The sequence below is a fragment of the Phaethon aethereus genome (assembly GCF_964289735.1).
Source record: "Phaethon aethereus genome assembly, chromosome: 2".
Classification (NCBI taxonomy): Eukaryota; Metazoa; Chordata; class Aves; order Phaethontiformes; family Phaethontidae; genus Phaethon; species Phaethon aethereus.
In genome coordinates, this window is record NC_138582.1 from 1,260,011 (window position 1) to 1,267,350 (window position 7,340).

Below are 7,340 nucleotides of genomic sequence, written 5' to 3' on the forward strand. Positions count from 1 at the left end.
GGATCCTGGTGATGGAGGTTCAGGCACCCAGGGATTCAGGTGATGGATGCTCAGGCATCTGGGGATCCCTGTGATGGAGGCTCAGGAACCTGGAGGTCCTGGTGTTGGTGTTTCAGGCACCTGGGGGTCCCAGTGATGGAGGCTTAGGCAGCTGGGGGTCCTGGTGATGGAAGACTCAGCAGAGCCAGAGCTTGGTACCAGCCCTTGCAGGAGAGAGGAGAGACACAGGAACTGCTGGGAACAGGGAGCTGCGCAGACCATTTCAGGCCTAAAATCCCTGAAAAACCATTTTACTCATTAAATACAGGATACATTTAAACTTGGTCTGAACCCTCTGAAATCCTTATTCTTTCCCCAGAGGCTGCAAGATCCTCCTGTTTCGCGGGTTCACTCCTTGCTTATGGGAGCCATTAATTTCTCTCCTCCATGGAGAAGTTTTACCTTTATTTTAACTCTTATCTTGCTAAAAACACTATCTTTCCCCTTCCCTCTCCCCCAGCCATATCTGATCTTCTCATCCCAGAGGAGCCCAGAGCCCTGTGGCAAAGCAGGAGCAGCTCAGTGTTGGCCACCAAACAAGGTATGTGTCCCAGTGGTGAGGAGGATTTAAGGACAGGAAAAATGTTCCATCTGTGCTCATCCATCCAAATTGCAGCAACAAGAGCTGAGGAGCAGCAATGGTCCCTATGGTGGTGGCATGTATGGACCCACTGGAAACCACTGGGGTTCCCAATGTCACAGCACGGGGTGTGCTGACACATCTTGATGCTCACATGTATGAGGGGCTGCAAATTTAAGCAGTTTGAAACTTCACCTCTCCAAAAATACAATGGTGGGACTGGTACTTTAGAGAAAAGCACAGTCTTGCTGGGTTTTGCTGGTGCCGTCTCCAATTGCCATTGCAGGGACAGAGATTTTGGCAGCCCTGGCAGGACTTGGCCCATGTGAACCTCATGAAGTCCAGTGAGGCCAAGTGCAAGGTCTTGCACTTGGGTCAGGGAAATCCCGAGTATAAATACAGACTGGGGGATAGATGGATTGAGAGCAACCCTAAGGAGGAGGACTTGGGGATACCGGTGGGTGAAAAATGGGATATGAGCCAGCAACGTGCGCTCGCAGCTCAAAGGCCAACCGTGTCCTGGGCTGCACCCAAAGCCGCGTGGCCAGCAGGGCGAGGGAGGGGATTCTGCCCCTCTGCCCCGCTCTGGGGAGACCCCCCTGCAGTGCTGCGTCCAGCTCTGGAGCCCTCGGCACAGGAGAGACATGGACCTGCTGGAGTGGGGCCAGAGGAGACCCCAGCAATGCTCCGAGGGCTGGAACAGCTCTGCTGGGAGGACAGGTTGGGAGAGTTGGGGGGGTTCAGCCTGGAGCAGAGAAAGCTCCGAGGAGACCCTATTGCAGCCTGCCAGAATTTCACAGAGAGATGAAGAGAGACTTTTTACCATGACCTGAAGAGGTAAGACAAGAGGCAACAGTTTTAAACTGAAAGAGGGTAAGTTTAGACAGGACATAAGGAAGAAATTCTTTATGATGAGGGTGGTGAGACACTGGACCAGGCTGCCCAGAGAAGCTGTGGATGCCCCATCACAAGAAGTGTTCTGGGTCAGTTTGGAAGGGGCTTTGAGCAACCTGATGTAGTTGAAGATGTCCCTGCCCATGGCAGGGGGGTTGGAGTAGATGACCTTCAAAGGTCTCTCCCAAACCAAACCATTCTGTGATTCTGTGACCAAACCATTCTGTGATTCTGTGATTCTATGATGTCTGGTGGGGCTGAACGTCTGGGGGCCAGCTTTGTGCCACCTGGCAGTGGCTCAGTGAGGATTGGGGCGTTTAGGCTTTTACTTCCATGAGGGTTGGACCCACACTATGGGTCCTGGCTGTTTGGAGAGCAGGGAGAATTCTCCACCTTTGTACTAGCTGACTGCAAAACTCCCCTTTCCCAATGAATTAGGTGACATATGAGGTGAAAATGATATCCTGAAGGATTTTTTTTTTTCTTTATCCATGAATTAACTTCTGTTTTCCCCCTTCTCTGGAGCAGAATAAGCTTTTGTTTAAGGCAATAAGCTGCAGAAATACTGGCTTCTTGTGTTTATGTTTTCCATTTCCAGGCAAATCCCATTTCAGAGCCCCCTGAATGGGAGTCTGGGAACTGAACATCCCAACCGCAGCGAGCCACGGTGGACTGAGGATCAGAATAGAAGATTGTTTTTACACAGGGGATTTAACAGCCTGGGTTTGGTTTCTGATGTCCATCCAAAGCACGTGGGTGGAGAAGGAATGCTCTGTTTTCAGTCTGCAATGGAGTCACTGTTTTAATTTTAGCTTCTCTGGAGCAAAGCTGTAAGCAAGCCGTTACCAAAGTAAAGCACCCTATGGAGGCTGGAAGGGGCAGAGGAACTAGAGCCTCCCTGCTCGCTTGCATGTGCCCCCCAGGGGTTCTGGGATGCCGCCCCAAAGTGGTGATGCTGAGCACACAAAATCCACATGTCCCTCTTAAAAACCCCAACGTGACTCATCCGTGCAGGTCAGAGGAGGCGTTGGGACATCGTGGAACTGCCAGTGTCGATGCTAGGAGAGCAGAGCTGTGCTCAAGAAGGAGCCATGAATGCACCTAAGGACCTTTATTTTACAAGAGCAAAGCTCCATCAAGAGGTGCCAACAAACCTCCACCAAAACACAGAGGAGCTTCAGCAGGTGCAATTTATGTATATGGCAGGAAAAATTGATCCCAGGAGGAATCAAGCAAGTTTAATTTCCTCTGTGACTTTCCATGATTGATAGTTACTGCTGGACATGAGCATCAGCCTCTGCTTCACTCACAGCTCACTCATGTCTCGGCAGGTCGGTGCTGCCCGCAGAGCTCCCAAGACCCTGTTGGGAGAGCAGCCAGGTCAAAACAAACCCAGAAAGGTCTTAATTTCACCACTTTCTTCCTGAGCATCCTTTTCTCTCTTGCCAGGGCTTGCAAAGAAATAGCCGATACTGCTTTTCCTTCAATAGCTGCTAGTAAAGTCCAGCAAATGCCACTGCTCAGTCACTAACTCGTAACTCAGTATTTGTTGAGAACAGTTTGCTTCCTCTCTCTTTGGTGGTATTGTGAAATTACCGAAACCTCATTGCGCCGAAAGGATTTGCAAATGTTTTTAGCAATGAACCCCTGAGCGGCAGGCAGGTCGTGCAATGTGGGAATGTTGCAACAGCAGCTGGTGTTGCAACAGTGCTGGCCGGGGACAAGCACAGATCCCTGGCTGGGCATGATCTCCATCCAAGCTCCACTAAGCAATGCTGGTCAGCAGTGCAGGCTGAACAGGCAAACTGTATTTCTAACGCAAACATTTGCAATTGTCAATGTATGGATTTCTTTTGTAACCTTTCCAAGCAGGGAAAAGTCCAATGCCCAAGTGCTTGGGGAGCAAAGTCCTCCCCGCTTCACAACTGAAGCTGAAGCCAAAATGAATATTTTCACATGAACAAATATTTATGGAGATGCTGCCGTGGTCTCATGCCAGGTTGGTCATAACCCTTGGAAATGAAGCATTTACCACAAGGAAAACAGCCATGGAAACTAGGAGCTGGTGGGGTCCCACGAGTCAGCGTGGTCACAGACAACTCCTTGCTTGGTAAAGGAAAATGCGTTTTGCTGTGGGGTGTCATTAGCCAGCAGGATCCCCTGCCCCACAGAGCAGAGGCCTTGGGATGTCATTGGATTAATTGAGGTGTAGTTGCTCTTGCTGCTTAGAAATGTTTATGGTTTGTGGTCAGTCCTTGCTGCCTCCATGCAAGCTCAAACCATCCCAATTTCAGCAGGTGAATGTGGAGGAGAAAAAAAAGGCTTGGCTTTCTGTCCCCACTTGGAAAATAATTGCCCTGACTGGGAATGACAGTGATGTGGAAGCACACAAAACATCGCTGCGATTTCTCTCCTTCCCCAAATTAGGTCTGCGTGCAGCTCATGAGCCAGCAGTGAGGCTGCAGGCAAGAAAGAAGGCTGCAACGCAGCAGAAAACTAGTGCCCACTTGATCAATGACAGTGGCTTTTCCTTTAGGATCGTGCAGCAGTTTCTTTTCCTGCTTCTGACATTTTCCTCTCTGTTTTCCATCTAACCCAAGAGACATCTTTTGCCCTTGAGCCCGCGCTCCTGAGTCTTGCTATCATCAGCAAAAATGCAATTCTAGAGTTTGTTTGCCCTTGGGAAGCACTTTTTTTCCCTCAAGTTAAAATAGCAAAAACTTCTTGGAGTAGAAGTAACTTTCTTCAGTGGTAGATAGCCATGAGCTCCTCTCCATCTGGAGGCTGAGCATGTCTGTGGGTTGCTATATAAACAGGGCTCGTGTTCTGAATTGTAGCAGCACGCAGAGCTCAAGACGATGTCAGGAAGGGCTGAGACTGTTAAGCTGGTGCTCCAAAGGAGTTGGAATCAGAAGTGGGACACAAAAAGACACAGAATAACCTCCTGGATGGGGAGCCTGAGAGGAAATACTGCCTGGCTGCTCAACTGTGGGCAAAGTGGTGTACTTGCTTGTATTTGCATCTATGTTGTGTCTCCACTGCATGGCAGAGTTCTGGTGCTGCAGGATGCAAGGTGCAATCTCCTTGGAGCCTGAGCTCAATCCTCTGCTCTCCTCTTCCACATAAACCCACTTGATTCAGGCTCTGGTTCTTAGAATGATTAGTTTCAAGCCTAAATGTAATAATCTAATACTATCTACATATGTTGCAAGGTCCTGCACCGGGGTGGGGGCAATCCCCAGAATGAGTACAGGCTGGGGGATGAAGGGATGGAGAGCAGCCCTGCTGAGAAGGACTTGGGGGTCCTGGGGGATGAAAAGCTGGACAGGAGCCGGCAATGTGCGCACACAGCCCAAAGGCCAACCGTGTCCTGGGCTGCACCCAAAGCTGTATGGCCAGCAGGGCGAGGGAGGGGATTCTGCCCCTCTGCCCCGCTCTGGGGAGACCCCCCTGCAGTGCTGCGTCCAGCTCTGGAGCCCTCGGCACAGGAGAGACACGGACCTGCTGGAGCGGGGCCAGAGGAGGCCCCAGCAACGCTCCGAGGGCTGGAACAGCTCTGCTGGGAGGACAGGCTGGGAGAGCTGGGGGGGCTCAGCCTGGAGCAGAGAAGGCTCCGGGGAGACCTTCCTGCAGCTGCCAGGGCTGAGAGGGGCTGATAAGAAAGATGGGGACAGACTTTAGCAGGGCCTGTAGTGACAGGACAAGGAGCAATGGTTTTAAATTGAAAGAGGGTAGGTTTAGACTGGAGATAAGGAAGAAATGCTTTACAATGAGGGTGGTGAGACACTGGCACAGGTTTCCCAGGGAGGTGGTAGATGCCCCATCCCTGGAAGTATTCAGGGTCAGGTTGGATGGGGCTTTGAGCAGCCTGATGCAGTGGGAGATGTCCCTGCTCATGGCAGGGGGGTTGGACCTTTAAAGGTCCCTTCCAACCCAAACTGTTCTATGCTTCATTGATTCTTGCTTGAATAGGTCTTCCTTTTCCTGCAATATTGCCTTCTTCCTCTGACACATTTGCAGGGAGCAGCCGTATCATCTCTCGGTGTACAAGGCTAAGAAAACTCAGCAGTTTTGGGCACCTCTTGTGAGAGGCACTCCGTTCCCCTGAGTATGTCAGCAACCACTCCCTAGATGTCTTCAGTCTGAATTCATTTATCTAACACAGCCATGGCATCGTGCACACCAATGAAAATTAGTTTTCACCACTGTGTTGTACACTAGTGTTACTTGTTCCTCATCTCTAATGGAAATCTGTCTTCTAATCCTCTCCGTGGTCCATTTTCTCCCCCTCCCCTTTTTTTTTTCCTTTATATTGCTTGAGTCTAGTCAGCAAGCTGCTGCTGCTACTAAAATTATCTCCTCTGCCTGCTGCTTGGCCAGTGTCACGCCTCCTCCTGAAGCTTTGCATCGGCTCCTGGTCTCCTTCCAGGGCAATTCAGATGCCCCATCTTCCTCCTAAGTTCTTGCACAGCTCCCACTGGCTCCTCCAGCTGGGTAAACCCCTGTCACCCGAGCAATACATTTCCCAGAAACAGGCATCTGAACAGCCATGAGACTGGCCCCAGTGATAGGAAGAGATGTCTTGGCAACTGGAGCACTGAACTGGGTCTTCTTTCTAAATCGGGGACTTTCAGCTTGTGATAAACTGGACTCAAAGCCACAGGCATTCTGAAACAGCATGGGTTTGTGCTCGGGTTAGAGCAATACAGGTCCATGTTACTGCCTAGAAAGGAGCTGTTCTCCTCCCATGGACTTCTGTCCATTGCACTCCTGAGACTGCATGGTGAATCTCATTAGAGACTAGATCAATCTGCAAACTAAATCAGAAGGAGAAGGAAAATTTGTTCTGCAGCTAGATCACAGCCTGTGAGCCCGTGCCATGGCTGTACAATGGCTGCTGCTTGCGCAGGAGGGAACTGGGAACTTAGCTTGGGACTCTTTCCTTCTTGATACTTCAGCAAAAGGATGCAGAACACAACCACTGGCGTTGGGACTACACATGCAAGATGCCATGGAGCCAACAAGACTTTAAAAACAGAAGTCAAAAACAAGTTGAGGAGGACACCTGAATCAGATCCCCCAGCAGGGTTCTGCACATATCAACTACCGCAGCAACACGCTTACCTTAAAGCTTCCCATCTTCACCAGGTAACCTCTTCTCTGGATAGCTGGAAATCTTTTCCTGACCGGTGACTTGAATCTCTGCTGCAAATGAAGCTTATGCCTCCTTTACTACCACCAGGGATCATCAAACACACTTGATAAGATATCTGATATTATTTCCCTTCTTTTTTTATCAAAACCTGAAAATTTTTCAGCTTTTCTTTATAGGTGGTGTTTTTTTAAACATTTACTCTTTTGTTTTTTTCTTTTCTTCTGGATTCTCACCAATTTGTCTACATTTTTATTAACGTGTATCCCCAAAAGCTTGATGCAATACTCCAGCTGAGACTCACAGATGCCCCCCAGAAAGAATAATCACTCTGCTGTCCTATACATGATGCTGCTGCAAATGGATCCTAGGCAGTGCTGGGTGTTTTAGGCAAAGCAGGAGGATCTGGGGATCCTAGGAGATCCCTGCACCTTTGTAAACCTACTCGTGGGAGCAGGTGGCAGAAACACCAGTGCCTCCCACTCACCCTGTCATCAGGTCTCCGCAATCTGCTGGTGCAGCGCTTAACGAAGTTTGGTGTTTTAGCTTGTCTCAGCAAGTTTACAGAAAGCCATTGAGAGACTCCAGACTAAACCAAAGCTGATGAGGCCATGATTTCAAACGTGTGAGCAGCTTAATTGGGTCCTATTGCCCGCTTGTCACTGGATCCCCAGT